The sequence below is a fragment of the Lissotriton helveticus genome, chromosome 7, assembly GCF_964261635.1.
Source record: "Lissotriton helveticus chromosome 7, aLisHel1.1, whole genome shotgun sequence".
NCBI classification, from domain to species: Eukaryota; Metazoa; Chordata; class Amphibia; order Caudata; family Salamandridae; genus Lissotriton; species Lissotriton helveticus.
The window spans coordinates 488,773,350-488,792,933 of NC_136068.1; the positions used below are offsets into that span (position 1 = coordinate 488,773,350).

Genomic DNA, 19,584 nt, shown 5'->3' on the forward strand with positions numbered 1-19,584 from the left:
CTACATTATACCTACGCCAGGTATAATGTATGCAGGGGGGGCGTTCTGACGTAAGACAGGGTCATAGAAGTGATGCAGTGAAATCTATAAGATTTCACTGCGCCACTTCTAGGACACAAATGCGTCAATTTCTAACTCCTGCCTCACAGCAGGCGTAAGACTGACGCAGGGCCTTTTACATGGGGCTTGTCCCATGTGAAAGGACACATTGCTGGAGTTGCGTCACTTTTGTGACACACTCCAACAATGCGTCACTTTTGCGCCATACAGATACGTCAGAAATACTGACGTATCTGTAAATCCTTGCGCCATAATGTGTCATACTGTAAATATGACGCATCATTGGTCTCGCAAGGAGGGCGCAGTGAAAAGTGACGCGTCGCTGTTTTCAGCAGCGATGTGTCACTTTTCATAAATGAGGCCCCCTGTCTCTTTACTATCACGCAATTCCTGCAGAGAAATGTTGTGCTGCTACCACTTGGGCTCTCTCCTATTCCCAGCTGGTGGATGCCACGCCGCCTAGTGGCAAGAGTAGAAACTGCTCCGACTGATATTTTATTCAGAGCTTTGTGCAGCAAGTCTGGGCCAGCATCATGGCATGCTTGCATTATTGCACTTATTCCTCCATCTTTCCTTCCATCATGCTGGTGCACATCCTTTATGGCTCCCTTTTTTTCATTCCAACTGATGTGGACTGGAACCAGCTTCTCTTGTGGATTGTGTGTATCACTATATCACAATAGACAATAACAAACTAAGGTCATGACATGTACATAGGTTACCACTAACCTGATCAGCCGGATACAGCGGGAGCTATGTACGATGCTAAGTTTCCCTTTCTATGGAACCACCTGCGAGTATTAGAAAAACTCAGCAGACTCCACCATAACCGGGGAAGGGGAAAAAAGGGACAAAGGAAACAATAAAGATGCTGCAGCTTGAAAACACAAAGAAGTGCAGTTGCGGAGTTGTGCTTGCCTCACTTTAACTGGTAGGCCCGTGTTTCCTGTATAAGAGACACAAGCACATCATACATAAATTCCCACACCACCTCAAGTTTTCTATCAATGTAATATGTGAGGAATTACACTTACTTAATTGAACTGCTGCACGCATTCCATCATAAAGGCACACAAATTGTAAAATTAAAGAAAAAGGAAATCAAACATAGTTCTGTACCACTTTTCCTCAGTGATATGTACCCTCTGAACACAGAGAAATATATTTGTTGCACAGTATTTGATAAGCTACTTATCTGCAAACAGGTAGTCCACTAGAGATCACCGTCTGTGTTTTTATGGGTTCCACCGGTGTACTCTTCCAATGAACAGCCAGCCCAAACAAACCAAAAGCTCTCCGAGCCTCTCAACAGCTCTGACTTCTGTTAGGAATGATTTTCAAGGACTTCTTTAGAAAAGCACCATCACACGCCCTTAACGTTCAGGACATGCTCCATGCGTGTAGAGATATATTTTCCATTAGTGCCACAATGTGCTTTCTTCTGAAAGTAAGTACCGCCTTGTGATCTTAGCCTTGGAGTGAAAGAAAAAATAACGCGCTGACAGCGCGAAGAAAATAGTTAAAAGGAAAGCGCTTCCACACGCTTACAAGGCTCAGTTCAAATATCTCTAGAAGGAGATGGGTTGTTACCAGTGCGAACCTGTGCTACAAGAACCCGGGATGCCGGAAGAAGGCAGGCAAGTGCATCCGCGCACACGAATTCTTTACCGCGCGCGTTCGAGCACGGGTCAACTTCAAACTAATCGGTATAAAAAGGCCAGCGTGGGTCATCAAAAAGGTTCACGGGAACATAGAAGACAAGCAGCCAGGCTTGTCTAGTCCAGCAGACGTGAAGAGTATACGCTCAGGGCTTGATGCATACGAATCTCCGATATCAGGTGACAAGCACCTGATAGTTAACAAGGAGGGGCTTAAGTAGCTGATATGAAAGGCTGCATGCAGGCAGTAGAGAGGACGCCTTTTCCCCCAGCTTCCTGGGAGATGTAGTTGAATGCATTCCCTCCTCATACATACTATATGTGCCTGCTATTCCCTGCGTGATTTATGACAACTACAAACAGTTGGCATTGACTAAGGGGCTTCCATTATGTCATTAAGATAAGTGTATATTTACTATTCTTAACTCCACAACTACTTACATATTTACTAAGACTTACATTATGGTCCAGTGGTAGGTGATGTAGTAACTTCAAGATGTCGCCATGCGATATGTATGTGATACAGCAAGCGTACACCCTCTTGAGCTGACTGAGTCCATACTGCAGAGACACAATCGCACCGTCTTATCCATTTGTATTTATTTTTACCTTCTTCACCTCTTCTTTTTTACACTACGCCTATCCTATACCACACTTGTATCAAGCCAGGGGTGAAGTGCCACAAGCAATTTTTTGCCGCAGATCCAAGTGACTCATGCATGACCTGTCTTGGGAACAACTATTCAGTACATGCATGCACAGTCAGTGTCAAATGAATGGCTCTCTAGCATGTATGCGGAGTAAATCTGTCCCCCTCATCTAGGAGAAATTTGATTTCATTTTTTAAAGTGTAGTTGTTGGTGAGGCAGTGAGGCATTCTATTGAATGATCCTCCTCCTCCTCCTGTGTGCAGGTCATGCTGAGCAGCCCAAAAGAAGAAGAGCTAGAAACTCTTGCAAATGTTAAGTCTCTGGGTCGGTCATCCTGGTGCCTGGTGGTTTTGGTCCACTTGGATTCAGACATCAAGGTAGAATGAGGGATACTTTCCGCTTAGGTCTGGAAGGTCCTTTCAGGGATACTATCTATTCCTCCTCAGCTGATGTCACACAGTCAGGCCAATCCATCTCCCATCCGGGCATGAGGTCCAGAGTCAACAGGAGCACTATAAATCAAGCTTGCCTCTTCCTCTGAACATGGCAGTACCAGGGGAGGATTTTGGAACGAGAGAAAATTAGATGCTAGTTACAGCGACATGATGTAATTCCGAGCAAATCTCTAAAGGCCCAATTACGAGTTTTTCAGTTTACGTTAAATACCTCAACCTTCGTCAAATTTCAGCAGGTCAAATCTGCCGAAATTTAACAGGGGAAAACCATGCAGTAATTACCATATCATGCGGATTTTGGTGCATTAAACACCAACATCTGCATGTATTTCCCCCTAGAAATTCATAGTAAAAGCTTTTTAATACACCCAATATCACCTTAACCCTGTGGTATAATTATTTACCAGATGTGTTAAATAGCACCTATACTTGAAATTAGGCTCTTATTTTCACTGTTCCTGAAAAAAGTATTTAATACAACCTTGTGTAATGTAATCTGTGCTCATGTAAAGTGCCCTTATAATTGTGGGCTAAGTTTGCACTGTTAAAATCTGCACACACAAAATTTTGAATATTGCATCTGGTTTTTGAGTTGTCCATGCTCACTGAATACCTTTGGAGAGACCAAGCCTCCATCTGCTCTGGTGACTCCAAGGGATTGTGTGAGGGCCTTCTCATGGGGGACCCTGCTTGCTGTGTTCCAGTCTGATGCATCTGGAGGGATTACACTGTGGAACCAAGTCATTTTCCCATTGTAGGCACCCATCGGTTAAGTCTGAGACTGACAGAAAGCAGCTTCTTCCTACCGCCTCCTGCTCTTTGGCAGTTGAGACTCAACCCCATACAGTGCAGAAGGTAGTTAAAAAGGCTGACAAGTCAGTGAGCAAAGGTTTTTTGACGCAAAAATAAGTGGAAGAGAAAGAATTCTTCCAAGTAGTACCAGCAGTCAATGTGGGCCATTATCTTGCAATTTGAGTCTTGATCCCGGACTCAGGAATACCTTCCTCTCTCCCTCAGCAGATCTGAGAAGATAAATACAGTGTGTTAGGATCCACTTCTGATTCTTTGAGGCAGGCATTCTTCAGTGCTTCTTCAGTGGTGGAGCTCACCTCCACCACGCCTCATTACAACATGGTTTCCCTTTAGCTAGACTTCTGTCAGGAAAATTGACTCCTTGGAAGATATCTCATATTTCTCTAATCACTTAGATTACCACTCAGACGAAGAGACAGGATCAGCAAGCTAAGATCTCCTGGAATCAGGCATCAACTTTGACAGCATGATGTCTTCTTTCCTGGTCTTCGATTCCTTCTTTGATGCTTTGAGTGCCAAGCTAGATTAAAATGGTTAAGCAATGGTGCCCTCAAACCAGTTTATTCCACATTCAGCTCCATGATACCCATAAATGCTTAGTGCACTACCTGGCGTTTGTGCTTCTGGTTCTGGTTGGTCTTATGTCACGGCCTTGCCCATCTTCCAGCCATTCCATTAGGGTCCTCAACTCACAGGGTAGTGCCAGCTGATCCTTTCCCTCAGCCACCACCTTACCAGAGCCAACATTGTTAATGAGTACATAAATGTTGCATCATGGTATTTTTCGGTCAGGGCCAAGACACTGGAAACTATCCATTGAGGTGCTGGGCTGCTGCCAGAGACTTGAGGTTTTTATGCTTTTGCATTTGCCACACAAAACATTTGTTCCAGGTGGAGCCTCAAGTCCTCAAACATGCAAAAATGTGTTGAAGAAGTCCCACACTGAGCCTGCAATATCCACATTCCTCAACCACAAATACATGGGCCCAACAATTGTTCCAACTATGCTATGGGGAGTCCTCCCAAACACCAATAGTAGTGAACAAGGTCTGTTCGCATGGCCAAGGTGACCAAATTCAAATATGAGAACTACTAGAAGAAAATATCCCAGTCTTTATGTCTCTCATTGCTACTAGCAAATACCAGTGCAATCGTGGATAGATAAGTCCTCCAACTAGAATTTGGTTGGTATACCGCCAGCCTGCATTCGGGAAACGACCTTTACAACGCAACTTTTACAACGCACTACCATTACATCAAAACTTTTACAACCCAACATCCATTACATTGCATGCCGTTACAACGCAACCATTACAACGCATGGCACTACAATGCATACCACTACAACGCATGTCATTACAACGCATACCATTACAACGCATAACATTACAATGCATAGTACCCTTACACTATCCAACACTTACCCTACTGTTGCACCCCCTGGAGTTAGAATAGTAATTTTTACCCCTACACTATCCAACACTTACCCTACTGTTGCAACCCCCTGGAGTTAGAATAGTAATTTTTACCCCTACACTATCCAACACTTACCCTACTGTTGCACCCCCTGGAGTTAGAATAGTAATTTTTACCCCTACACTATCCAATACTTACCATACATGCAATGTAATGTTATGCGTTGTAATGGTATGCGTTGTAAAGGTAGTATGCATTGTAATGGAATGCGTTGTAAAGGTAGATTTTAAAAATTCGTTGTAATGGCATGCGTTGTAATGGAATGCGTTGTAATGGATGTTGCGTTGTAAAAATGCGTTGTAAAGGTATGCGTTGTAAAAGTATGCGTTGTAACGTCATACATCCCTGCATTCAATCCCTGATGATGACTACAAATGCATGCTCAATTTAGGGATGCAGCAAAGCAAAAACCACAGATGCCCAAAACTCTATTGATACTGCTGCCATGGCCATGAAAACTCATCTTTCCTGGTCCTGCAAGAATGGCTTGACCTCTGGACTTAAACTTTTCATCTCCTCAACAAAGTAAGCATTGTAGGAGCACAAAATATCTATGTTCATAGACAGTTCACTGAATGTCAACCAGTTGGTACCAGCAAGACATGAACTATCTTCCAGATGACTAGTGCTTTATTGTGTTTTAAGGACAAAGTCTAATTTTACCTCCAGTCTCTGGCCAATTACAACTCTTGGCCTCGATCAATGGCTATTCAGCCATTGATCGAGGCAAAGAGGCCCAAGTGAATTCCCTGGGTAGGTAATTGTCAAGCATTCTACCATTGTTACCAGTGTGGCGAGGGAAAACATTCTCTTTCCTGCCACCAGCCAACAAAATTACCAGAGTTTCCTGTATTCTCACAGTGACACTTTAGCCATCACAAAGTGACCTCAGTGTTAGTTGATCTCCAGACACCTATCTCAGGAAATACGTTGTCACCTTTCCATATGAAAATGAACTTGGCTCCAGTATTCCTTATTTCTACATTGGAACAAAATGGGCTTCACCCAATACTAGACCTGTACAATCCCAACAGTTCCTCTTGTTTTTAAAGTTCAAGTTGCTTACTTTTGCTCAGGTACAAGTCAGAAGCAAGCAATATTATCATCTGTTGACCTAGTGTATACATACATTGACGTACCTGTGCAAATATCATGCAAACCATTCCTCACATTGATAGTGGGGAGTTAGAATTTCCAATAAATGTGGTTTACATTCTGCCTCAATATTCCCATGAAAACCTTTCCCGAGATCCTGCCTCTAGAATTTCTCTTACTGTTGCTGCAGAAGACTTGCAGCTACCCATTTTTGAATGATCATCTAGTGAAGGTGTCTTCCGGACACTTGACTATGAACAGATTTGATACTTATTTTACAGCACTAAGTTCTCAGTCAACTACTTAAAACTCTCTCCTAACCTATTCAAGAGAATTCAATTTGTTGAGATCATTCTGACCTCAGTGCTCTCAAAAAAGCCCTTTTCAAAAGGAGCATCGTCCGTCAAGGAGAAAAGTAAGACTGTTCCAAATTAGGCTTTGTCTATCACAGCAAACTTATCATGAGACCTCTGCAGCTTTACCTTTGGGATCAGCTTCTGGAGAGCCAGTCCAAATTCATTTCACCTCAGGTCTCCTCCTGCTACTTGGAGGTAGTGACTCCATGACCTGAAGCTGTTGCTGTCTGTGACCATCACCAGTCACAATCACATGTTCTGGTCACCACAGACTCTGTGGAGAGTCTCTGTGGAGACCTATTTGTCATTGTCCTCTGGGGCAAATCTAATGTATCCCTCCAAATAAAGGTGTAGAGTTAAGGGTAGAATACTTGACCTTCCTAGTGTTCCTTCTTGTACATAGGGACGATGCAGTGATGGTAAACACTGACAATACTACAGCTCTGTTCTATATCAGGAAGTATGGGGAGCAATCTGGAGATAGCAACATTTCAATGACTCTGACCGCCAAGTTCAGAAACTTTGCTAAAGAATGGGCAGGTGTCCAGGATCCCCAGAAGAAGGGTTAACTTTAACCTTCCATCTGACTCCCTGTTCTACATTCCCCCAAAAATATCAAGGACTGTCTGGGCGCTTCGTCATCCTGGGGCCGTATCATGAATAGGGTGCACTTTCCCTGTTTGCGCCACAACGCACCTTCAAGCAAGTGCGCTGTGCGCAAACAGTGAAAGCGCACCCTATCACATTGAATGCGCTGCCCTCGGGGCAGCAGCAAACTCGTGCTGCCCTGGGGGCAGCGCATTCAAGTGAAAAACTGAGTTGCTTTGAAGCAGCGGCTCTGTGTTTCTTTGTGCAGGTGGCAAACTTCCTCACTTTTAGGGGGGATTGGGGATCCCCTTGCAGGCGGGTGCAGTGAGTGACTTCACCCACTTACAAGGGAGTGTCTGAGGGTCCGTAGTGGGCGCACTGTCAGTGCACCTCCTGACAACTTCTTTGCCTCTGCACCCACGTCTATAATATGGCGCGGGCGCCGAGGCAAAGAGATTCCTTCATTTGCATGGGGCCATGGCTCCATACAAATGAGGGAACGCCCTCCTGAGAAAGCGCGGCTCTGTATGTGTGCCAGCACTTTCAGTATTACAGAAGGAGTCACACAAGGGTCTGCAGCCCTTTCTGAAATACCAAAATGCCCAGGGGGTCACAAAGTGGGCGCCAACGCCTGTTGCACCCGTAGAACACTTTTATAATATGGCCCCTGGTGTCCTGTGGCCTAGTATAGCCGGGCTTGGTTCTCAGCCATCCTGCACCATCTTCACAAGGAGATTTGGGCCAGATGTAGGTCACCAAATACCGGTCGGTAACGGACGATTTCGGCCGTTACCGACCGGTATTTGGGATTTGACATGTAGGTGGCCTTAATTTTACTGATTCGGTAAATTTACCGATTCGGTAAAATACCGAATCGGTAAAGTCACCGAATCGGTAAATCCAGATGTAGGTGGCACTTTAAACAGTGCCACAGGCCAATACCGATTCGTTATTTACCACCAAATACTATTTAGTGGTAAATAACGAATACCTGTGTACATGCACATCTGTGCATGTACACCTGTGCCATGTGGCACACATGCATGCCCTACGGGCATGTATGTGTGTCACATGGCACACAAGCCAAAATCAGGGGTGCAACAGGGTGTCAAAGTGACACCCTGTTCCCCTTGACAAATCGGTATTTTTACTGAATCAGTATTTACCGATTCGGTAATTGACATTGATTCCTATGGGCCTCAAGGCCCATAGGGATCAATGGCAATTACCGAATCGGTAAATACCGACTTTTTAGCTACATCTCATTTACCGAATCTAGAATACCGAATCGGTAAAATTCGGTATTTTAGAGTCGGTAAATGAGGATTACCTTCATCGAGCCCTTAGTCTTTTAACAGGCACCCTTGTTGACCATGGAAGTGTGTCAGAAGGAAGGGTAAGTAGAGAGTTCATAATCCCTTCCTAGATTCACTTAGTTTGAATGCCTGGTTCCTGGGCAGCAACTTTTTGCCCATATATGCCTCTCCTTCAAGAAACTGGGAACTCTAGCCGCTAACGAAAAAAATCGGCCAACATGTCCTAGTGTCGAGTATGTGGCTGTCACGTTGCTACTAGGCTGGGTTTTACCTGAAGGCATAAACTCTTTCACTTATTTCAGAAACCATGTCAAATCCAAAATTACTGAAGAATCAGCAGTTTAAACAGACATTTGCAAGACCTACTTAGCAGCCATTATGGGCAATAAAAGTATGCTTGCCCGCCTTTTTCCATCTCTCTTGAAATCATAAAAGGCAAATTGACTGGTTTCTTAAGTCTCTTTCTTGGTGAGAGGACCTTTTCCCAGTTAGAGTTACTCTGCTCAGAAGTATTGCACTATACTGATGCCAGGCACAATATGAGGGGCATTTCATTAACTAGTTCTTTTTATCTCGCAACGTCTAAGATGTGGAAAGCCGGCATCTAAAACCACAGTTCTAGAATGGGTCCCAGCATGCATCTCTCATTCAGACATTCCACATGTATTCACTTTATATTTTAGATCTTGTTGATTTACTCTAATTGCATTTTTATTTTTTCAAGTCATTATCTTGGAAATAATCCTAATACATAAATAAAATAAAGTTTCTGCAGGGGAAATCGCTTCTGTTAAACGTCTGGCAGCTCATTCTACCAGAGGAAGCATCATTTAGAGCATTTTTCAGGCCTGTTCAGCTCAGGAAGATTTGCAAGAACCCTACCCGGCCTACAACCGCATTCGCTCGGCAGACACTATAATTTAGATGCCTCGGCAGGGAGCAGTAGGGCCAAACTTCGCCCCGAGGTCTTGAAAATATGTAAAAGCTCTGGTTGCCCATGCCATTTTTACTTGCTCATTTAGTTTTACTTTCTTCGTATGGAATCTAAGCAAAGTCTGTGAACATGAAGGGAGCAGGATATAGTAAAAGTCTGCCAATGGGAGTACATAGGGTCTATCCCAATCACCACATTCTCCCGCTGACCCCAATGTCATTGGTCAAAATTGACGCACTTATGATAGGTTGTATTTCAAAAGTGGAGAGGGCATACACCTGCGTCGGGGACAGTAGCAGGGGTAAGTCTACGCCGTGACGCAACTGAGTTGTTGGCCATAGAGAGCTCTGAATGAAACAACTGTTAGAAGTTGTTTCAATTGTGTACCCTCAACAGCAGGATACCTCCAAACAAGAAATAATAGAGTCAACATAACAGGAAACCCGCCCCCTCTAAAGGGTTGAAACCAGTAGCAAGCAACCAGACTCCTTGAAACCTATATGACCAAGTGGAAAAAGGGTCTCCCCTCCCCAGAAGCTGCCTGACCAGGGGTAAGCCAGTGTCAACCCCTAAAACCTGTATGTCCAAGGGCAAGCAATCAGCAAGCCCTGAAGCCTCCGTGTCCAAGAGCATAAAGCAAGAAGGAAACCGTTGAGCCTGTGGAGCCAGGGAAAGCAGGCAGGACCACTTGAAGCTTGAAGTTTGCAAGACAAGGACACAGTGGTCGGAACCCCCACGTCTCTGCGACCCAGAGCGAAAAGACAGAGAGGAACCTGTGAAACTAGAGTGCCCAAAGGCAATCATGCATGATTCCTCTACAACCCCTGAAATCTGTGTACTCAGTGGCATGAACCTTTGAAACCAACGTGGCCAAGGGTAAACCGGCACGGTTCTATGTCACTATAGCTGTGTGTCACTATATCTACAAAGACCCTACTGCTTTGTGAGACCTTACCTTACATCATCTCGGAGGAAAGCTCCCTTGCTCACCATCCCCCACCTTTGAAAAAAAAATTGAATAAAGTTACTTTCTACTTTATTTTTAATGAATGGGCACTTATCCTCATGTATGTGTCTTTGTGTGTGTGTGTGTGTATATATATGTATATAGATGTATATATATATATATATATATACATATATATATACATTTATTTACATATATATATATAGCTATACACATACATATATATATATATATATATTCACTGAAAAAAACATAGGTTATAGACCATATATAGTTAGGAATTAGCATTAAAAAACCTTATTTTACTCACACAAAACCATTGAAATTCCATATATAGTTAGTTGCACTAACTATATATCGCGCACCCGCAATCCACTGCTGATCATGTCACATATTACATCATTCATGACATGGTCAGTGACATCACTGATGACATCACTGATGACATCTCAAATGACATCACTGATGACATTACTGATGACAACATCCAGTGACTGTATGTTTCTGTAAAGTTAAAATATGTCTTACATATTGAAGAATGAGTGGATGTATAAGTGTCTGGATGAAGGATTTAGTAGGTGCGTGACTGACTGTATGAGTGAGTGATTAAATGTGTCTCACTGAATGCATGGGTTAGTGACTAAACTGTCTTAATTTGTGCATCATTATGTCTGTTGTGATGTAAACTGCTGCATGTGTTGATCATTAGCTATACGAGAGGCTATATGTGTTATTAATTGGTTGCCCAAGTATTTCTATGGGAGATTGAGTTTGTGTGGGGGTGGCTGGAAGGTGTGTGACTCTATGCATAGATGTGTGAGCAGTTTATTCACTAGGTGTATGAGTTCAAGAGTGCATGTGGAAACAGCTACATGGGCAGTTGACTGTGTGCATGAGTGTATTGATGAGTGAATGGATATCTCAATGCTACATGTCATAGTAAGTACATATGTAAAACACAGTACATGTGAGAGTTGGCATATATAAATAACTGTGCATGAGAGCCACTGAATGAGTGAGTGGTTGTATCGATCATTGTGAACTTGTATCAGGGATTGTATAAGAGAGTAAATATGTGTTAGTATATGTTTCAATAAGTAAGGTGTGTTTAACTGTATAGTTGAAGAAATGGAGGTGAGATTGTTTCTTTGCATGACTGACTGGGTGTGTGAGTAACTCCATGGATGAGTGGCAGTGTGTGAGTGTCTGTATACACTGAGTGTATCTAAGGTTATATTAGAGTCTGAAGAGGTTTATCGTATTAGCACAAGAATGATGTCAAATGAGATGTCATCAGTGATGTCATCAGTGATGTCATTTGAGATGTCATCAGTGATGTCATCAGTGATGTCACTGACCATGTCATGAATGATGTAATATGTGACATGATCAGCAGTGGATTGCGGGTGCGCGATATATAGTTAGTGCAACTAACTATATATGGAATTTCAATGGTTTTGTGTGAGTAAAATAAGGTTTTTTAAATGCTAATTCCTAACTATATATGGTCTATAACCTATGGTTTTTTCAGTGAATTTCAATGGTTTTTTAATAGCAAATATCATAAGCTGTCGAATGTCAAGTACGTGGTAAGTAAAAACATTTTCGTGTTTATGCACACTGATCTGCTTTGAATGCTGCCCCCCACCCCTCATTTCTATTAGGAGTATCCTCTCTTTGCAGATAGTGAAGGGTAGTTAACGCAGGCCTTTGCCCCCGTTGTAATCCGTCGTGCCTGCTTCTCTCTCCATTTGATTGATTGTTCTCTTTGGTTTATTCTCTATTTACAAACAAGCACAGAGTCGCAATACTCTGTTTAGTCTTTGCAGATAGCGAAAAATCGTGTAAAAAAACAAAAGGAATCGAGCAAAATCAGTAGGCCACTAATGGGATCTCTTTTTGACCTCCCTAAAATAGAAACATTAGGAACAACCTGTTGATAATACCAATGTGTATGTACATAAGCGGCGTTCATTTGTGTTCACAGTACCCCTTGTTGATTGTTTGAATCGAGCATTGAATTGTTCGAAGTTGGTTCTCTTAAGAATCTTCTCTGCCTGCAAACGAGGAAGAATAGGAATATTCTCTCTCCCTTTGCAGATAGTGAAGGGTAGGTAACGCAAACCTTTAACACGTCGTGCCTATTTCGTTCCTCATTGATTGATTGTTTCCCCAAACATTGACTGTTTGGGAATTGGTTCTTTTTGGAGGTATTCCCTGTTTGCAAATATACGTAGGAAAATCTTTGCAAATAGTGAAAGGGTACGTAATGCGGACCTTTCTCCCCCGTTGTAATCTGTCATGCCTATCTACTCCCCACTGATTGATGCACCTGTTTCACCCGGACCATTTACTAGAGATACGTCATCTGGCCCGACCAGAGAGCACCCCTAGTGAAAAGGACATATGCAATAATAACGAAGTGATCACTGTATCCTGTTAACAGAAACTTTAGCATGAAACAACCTGGAAAGAAAAGAATAGGAAAACGAAAATCAATAGGCCACTGATGAACATGAACTTTTATTAAACAACGAACAAAGAAACGATAACATAACGTAATGATAAAACCTATTAATGTCCTAGAAACAAGAAAACGTTAAAATATGCCAGTGGTGAGAGACCAGAAAAACAGTAAGAGAAACCAAATCACCCCTCGCTGTCCCACCGCCTGCCACGCCAAAAAAATCGATAGACTAGGGAAAATGCAAGTCAGTAGAACATCCGCCCCCACTCTGGAAACTTCCAAGGTGGGGCAGGGTTGCGGCTACGCCCAGCCGGGAGCAGCCCATATAAGGCGGGTCCTGCTGCCACGCCTCGGCCAGGAGATCCTAACGTAGGGTGTAGCCGGAGGAGAGGCCGAGGCCAGCGGGACCCGGCCAGGGGATTGCCTTTACAACGCTGAAGAGTTGCAGGGGGGGGGAATATCTCCTCGACCCTCCCCTCTCTCTCCCAGTCCGGCCGCGGTGGCCCTTGACAGTTTCAGGTAGTCCCGCCACATGCTCTTCCGGTCCGCCCACCAACGGTCGGGGGGCCGAGGCCGACGGGATCCGGCTGCAGCCGATAAACCAAGGAACCCGTTCATGGGGCCAGAGCCAGGGGCGTCCGGCCGACATCCACCGGAAGCCCGGCCCGAAGACGGACGGGACACTTCTTCTTTCTTGAATAATGGCTGCGACAACACTGGGGGGGGATGTCTTGCACATGCCTCCGACCCCCCCCCCCTCGTCCTCATCGCCTGGTCCGGCCATAACAAATCTCAAGCGAGACGCCGTGGGGTGCACTGTGAGGGAGAGACCGTGTGAACAGGCCTCTCCCGCCTCCCCAGGTGGAGGCTTCCCAGCTGCACCCTCAGCGCTCCAGGCGCCCGGAAAAGGGTTCTTCCACTGTGGCCATGCTGCAACGTCTCGCCCGGCAGGGTGGAGCCCGTCCGCTCATTTGACCCCGCGATCGCCAGTAGCTACCGAACTCTCAAAATGGCGGTCGACCTGGCAAGAGCGGGCCCAGCATAAAGAAATGGCCCGGTCACTGGTTGACTCCACCACCGTAGTCCTCCACGACCTTGAAGATTCTAGAGGAGCCGCGGGAGTCTCCGACCCCCGATGGGGAATGACTGCCATGATCGCCCGTGGAGTGACAAAACTGTATCCGCGGGACGTCGGCGCTCCCATGCTGGTGCCAGCCTCACTTTGAATTACTAGAATCCTGCAGACCTCAGTTCCGGTGAAAGCACAGTGTGACCCGGTAGGAAAAATTGTTGCACCCTCTCCCCTTTTTGACTGATAGTTCAAACCACTGATCCTTTCCTTTGCCCTTTTAACGGAACTTTGGACTGCCTCCCCCTCTTTTACATTTTCTAGAGAAAACAAAACATTAACCACTACATTAGCATAGCAGTTGACACCAGAACTGTTTTCAAATTGAAAACCAACAACATCTTCAACAGAATCCTTTTTGTTTCTGCTGTGACCCTGCTACAGCACAGGCATTGTCCCCAGCAGTAATTCTGCAATGCCGGTAAGAATAGCTGTGGTGCCTACTGGACTCACTCACCCCCGCGGCGCCCCACGCCGTTATTTGCTGGGCGGCAACTTACTAGACACCACTTTCGTGCCATCTAGATTTCAGCGCATTCTGCTGCCTTGGAACTATTCGCACAACAGACTGCTACTGACGACCCACCCCCAGGCAACATCTCCTGAATTTTCATAATTTGAAAGAACTAGTAACATGTCCTCATCAGGAATTCAAAAGAAATTGCCACGGTCTCTTCGTTGTTTAAATGTTTTTACTGTTTTTGTTTTGTTGTATATATTTATATGTTATTAAAGTTTTATATTCCTACTACTTTGTTGGAGTGCTATATATTTTTAATGTGACACATAATTGTAAAAACTTTGATGTACAAAGAGTCATTCCTGGAATCTTCCGCTTCAGGCTCGGTCCCCTCCCCAATCACAATACAGGATGGTTTTCAGATAGTAGGAACACGTGTGGTGTGACGGATCTCATCGGGTGTGGGCCTTGATCTACTATAACTCCTTTGAAGAGGGGTGATTCTTTACAGCTGGAGCCATAAACTACATCTGCAGGGCTAGCTGATAGCCTGGACAATCGGACACAGAGGAAGAGGAGTGTCAGAGGGTGCGGTAGTGAATAGGGCGAAAGGGAGGTGTCGGGCGGGCACAGAGTGTGATTCTCAGGGAAGAGCAGCGCAGATGGGGGGAGGTTTATTGCCCATGCATAAGACAGAGAGCGGGGGTGACCAGTGCCTGGGGAAGATGCTTGCGAGGGTGGGGAGCCATGCTACGAATCGACAGCGTGCAGAGAGTGGGTCTGGTCAAGGCATCTAAAATGGCTGCCGTGCACGACAAAAGTGTGGCATTTCAAAAAAGGCAAGATGGCGCAAACAATGTTTTTCAACACTTCCTCATTTCCTTCGAATCGAACGTTAACAGACGTTGGTGCATATTACCAAAGTTAAGCGATATTTATCGCTAACGATGCTTACCAACGAATTTTTTAACGCAACTGGAGCGCTGCCCGGTCCGCTGTTACAGATATATATCTTTTTTTAAACGTTAATTTCTCAAAATCCACTGGAGCACATATATTGAGACCTACAAAAGGCACATCGGGCTACCAGTCCCTACAATTTTGCCAAGTTTCGTGCAAATCCATTCAGCCGTTCGGGCTAAAAGTGAGGCCAACCGCCCTATGGAAAACTCAATGTTAAAAACACGTTTTGGGACCCCCCTTTTTTCTCGACCCCCCCCTGGACGAACCCCCCCCAATTTTCAGGGGCTGCTCAGAAACAAAATGTGCCATTTTCCTGAAAATTTCAGCCAATTCCGTCCACAAACGCCAAAGTTATTAGACATAGAATTTTCAAAAAACCCATAGAGAAAAAATCCTAACTATATATACCTACTGGCGACCGCCAGTAGGTAATATATATATATATTTATATATATTTATATAAGTATATATATATATATACACACACACATTTTTACATATACTAACACCTACCTACTTAACTTCTTTAATTATATAATGTACTCTCTGGAAGAATCCAGCAAGTGGACATGCACAGACAGAAACTCCCCAAACCACTGTAATCTAAGGTAATCTAAGTCAGGCAGGCTCTGAACCGTGCGTGACTCAGAAAGAACAGGCAGGGACCCCAGAAACCCGCAGGACCGGTGGCTGGTCCCCTGAAAGCGCTGCGATCGAAGGTGCGGCGGCAGAAGCCGCTGTAATGTGTGACGCCCCACACGTGCGTGCAGCGGCGCGGCGTTCTGAAGTTCTGCTAATTGAATAACTGCTTGCAGACTCATTAGCGTAATTAGAAGGAAGCGGAAAGGTGCATCTGGAGAGGAGGAAGGATTAATATATTTCTCCTGCTGGAACAAAGCCGCCGACGACAGAATAAACGGGACGGAGGTAGGGAAAGAAAGAACACGAACTAAAAGGGGCGTGCTTTCAACACAGCCAACTCAGCTGAGGGCAAATGTTAAGGGCTAACTACATTAGTGTTGAAACAAATTCTGAGACTGTGTCCAATGACTGCGCGGGAACTAACTGCTGGAAGTCACGTCAAAGAGAAACAATATGACAGGAACATGGATGTCAATTTATTAAAATACTAGTGGTCGCGGAAGTGACATCGCGTGCCCTTTGACCTATTGATGGCATCACAGGAAGTGACATCACGGAATCGCTGACCCAATTACCTTATAGGATATAATATCACATGACCTCTGACTTGCTGTCACCGTGGGATATCCCTGTATTTGGAGCTGGTGCATTTTAATGCAATCTGGCCAATTGTGAAGTGGGTAAGGTAGAACATCTTATGTGTGTGACATGCTTGTTTTCAAGTTATCCTTAGGACTCTCATTTTGTCAACTCTACCATAATTATAGTTAAAAAAAATTACGTGTTTCTCTCTGTGGCCCTAATTGAATGATCACCAATTCCAAAGTTTTTTCAATAGTACATTTAAATTGGACCAACAATATATTGAGCATGCCTCAGAATAGTCGAGAGGCATGCACAGTGTTCAATGATAGACATGCACAGAGCAAAACCCTGAGTACTTGACATGTTGACCAGATGAAAAAGATGCAAAATACTAGCCAAAGACAATTTATTTTCATCTTGAGACACTGAATTGTGGATTAAAAAAAAGAAGCATAGTGGGCTACAAAACAGGCCAGTATGCCACAATGCAATGTGCCTGCATATGAAATGTCAATTTAAAGTTCGCCCAATGGAACTTCCTAAACAAAATATATAATTCCCTAAGTTAACCTCATTTAGTTTGTTATAAATGCAACACAATAATATGGCCTTGATCCCTTCCGCAAAACAAACAAGATGATGGACGGAATGTTGCACAATGGCAAAACATTTATCCCCAGTCACAGATCTGGGTTTAATCCATCGTTATTTTGCTCACCAAGCCACCCCAGTTCAGACATGGCCATATGCAAATCAGCCTTGACCCTGTGCCTCATGGGAACAGTCCAGCCCAAACTGCCAAGCCATGTCTTCCCTGGACCGGAATCAAGCATCCTAGGACCAGTTTCTGGCTATCAGCCGTCTTCAGCCAGGATAGCTTGACTCCAGTGGCGTAGCGAGCAAGGGACCCACGTCAGGGCATACCCTTCCCACATGGGGGAACAGCAAAACAAACAAGATGATGGATGGAATGTTGCACAATGGCAAAACATTCACCTCCAGTCACAGATCTGGGTTTAATCCATCGGTATTTTGCTCACCAAGCCACCCCAGTTCAGACATGGCCATATGCAAATCAGCCTTGATCCTGTGCCTCATGGGAACAGTCCAGCCCGAACTGCCAGCGCGCTTGATTTATAAGTAAATGACATACCAATATTTGTAACAGAGCCATGGTAAAATGGACAGGTTGAAAGCCATGCCTGCGGCCCAGTTAAGGCTATGTTTAGGCTTATGATAGAGTGCTGAAGACCTAACATTGGAAAACAGAGGCCATGGCACCCAACAGGCAGTTTTCAATAGCATTTAAAAAAAAAAAATTAAAGATTTTCCTCAGAGGTCATGGTTTTAAAAGGTAAGTATTTCACTAGTGTCACTCCGTGTGCGCAGACACAGTATTTTTATTATTAGTTTGCTTCAGAAATAGGTTGGGTTTACACAAACTTAAGCAACAGTCTATACAGTTGCTAAGCAGTAAGAGACTGCCGTTTAAAGTTTATAAACCACTTTTTAAAACTATAAAAAAGCTATAAAACACTTTGATCACCAAATTAGGATTTACACCTACCTCTTCTTGTGCATCTTCACTTCTAACGCGTGAAATGCACTGTGGAGGATATACACTAACCAGTGGTGTAGCAATGTTGTGATAGGTTCTAATCCAAGTAAAGAAATGTGGCCACTGCACCTGCTGCATCAATGATAGCTGGGCCTCTGAAACCTAGGCAGCTCAGCTTGCAGCTCTTCTCTCCAGCCCTATCCTTTCTTCCTGGAAGAATAGTTCTTTGAACAACAACTGCAGGAAATATTCTTGGCTCTGAGAGAGTCCTGTTTGTTTTCTGTTGTTCACTTGCGATTTCTAATGCAGGGGTCACAAGCAGAGCTGGAATGAAGGGGGAACCAGTCGCATCCCCGATCCGGCAGCTATAATTCTGCCATATCGGGGATCCATCTAGCTCCAGTGAGATATGATGAATTGGTGTAATTTGCCCATACTGGAACACAATTCAGCAGCACCCGCACGTTGTCTGCCCAGAACAGCAAATTGCAGGAGGCGAGGGAGCTTCTTATTTTCTCTTCCAGCCGGGGCCCAAAACAAAAGGCAATTTAAAGGGCCTTCATCCTCCTTTTGTTGGAGTAGAATCCTGGCTGGAAGCTTTCTGAAGCCTAACACCTAGATGCCAATGCAAAGGGGAAACAATGGCACACAGCTTGTCATCACCTCACAAGTACTTAAAAGAAACTTAAGTGCTTCAGAGATTTGGAGGCAGGTGTTTGATTTTGTGCACCCCTATATGTAAGAGATATTCACGCACTGTAAAAATGTCAGATGTATCAGTATTTATGAGTATTTACAAGAATAGCAATTTAAATAGCAATTGCAGATTGTTTTATCTAACCTCTTCGCTGCGGCGGCTATTCCGCTGCAGCGCTAAGGGGGCGAGGGGCCCGCGCGGCACGCCCATGCTGGTGACGGAACCGCTCCGTCACCAGCCTCGGTTGAGCTGTGCTGATGACGGATTGGTTCCGTCATGGCCCCGCCCGCTCAATAGAACGCGCCGCGCAGGCGCGAAATCAGCGCCGCGCAGGCGCATTGGGCGGGACATGACGGAACCGCTCCGTCATCAGCACAGCACTACCGCGGCTGATGACGGAGCGGTTCCATCATCAGCACGGAAAGAGTTAATGGTTTTATAGCGCTACTCATTCCACTGTAGGGTGTCAGGGCACTTTACATCAAAGGCACACCTTATACATTGGCAATATATCATACAACTGTGTAGTGTAAATCAATGTACAGTATGTTATAATAGAAAAAGAAGGGGTTGAAGGTGTAGGGTTTACACAGTGTCTTTACTGTTAGGGATTATATGTTAAGATTGTATGGCCAGGAGAAACACAAAGTCAGAATTTTAAACATGCCACAGGGCTTGGTGTTGTCATTTATTAACACCCAAAGAAACCCTTTTT

At 44.4% G+C, this 19,584-nt stretch overlaps 1 protein-coding gene across 1 annotated transcript in view; it reads left to right on the top strand.

Annotated features, from left to right (window-relative positions):
* Positions 1 to 19,584, top strand: part of LOC144768660 (syntaxin-1B-like) — a 311,508-nt gene that overhangs the window by 254,956 nt on the left and 36,968 nt on the right. The window lies entirely within an intron of this gene.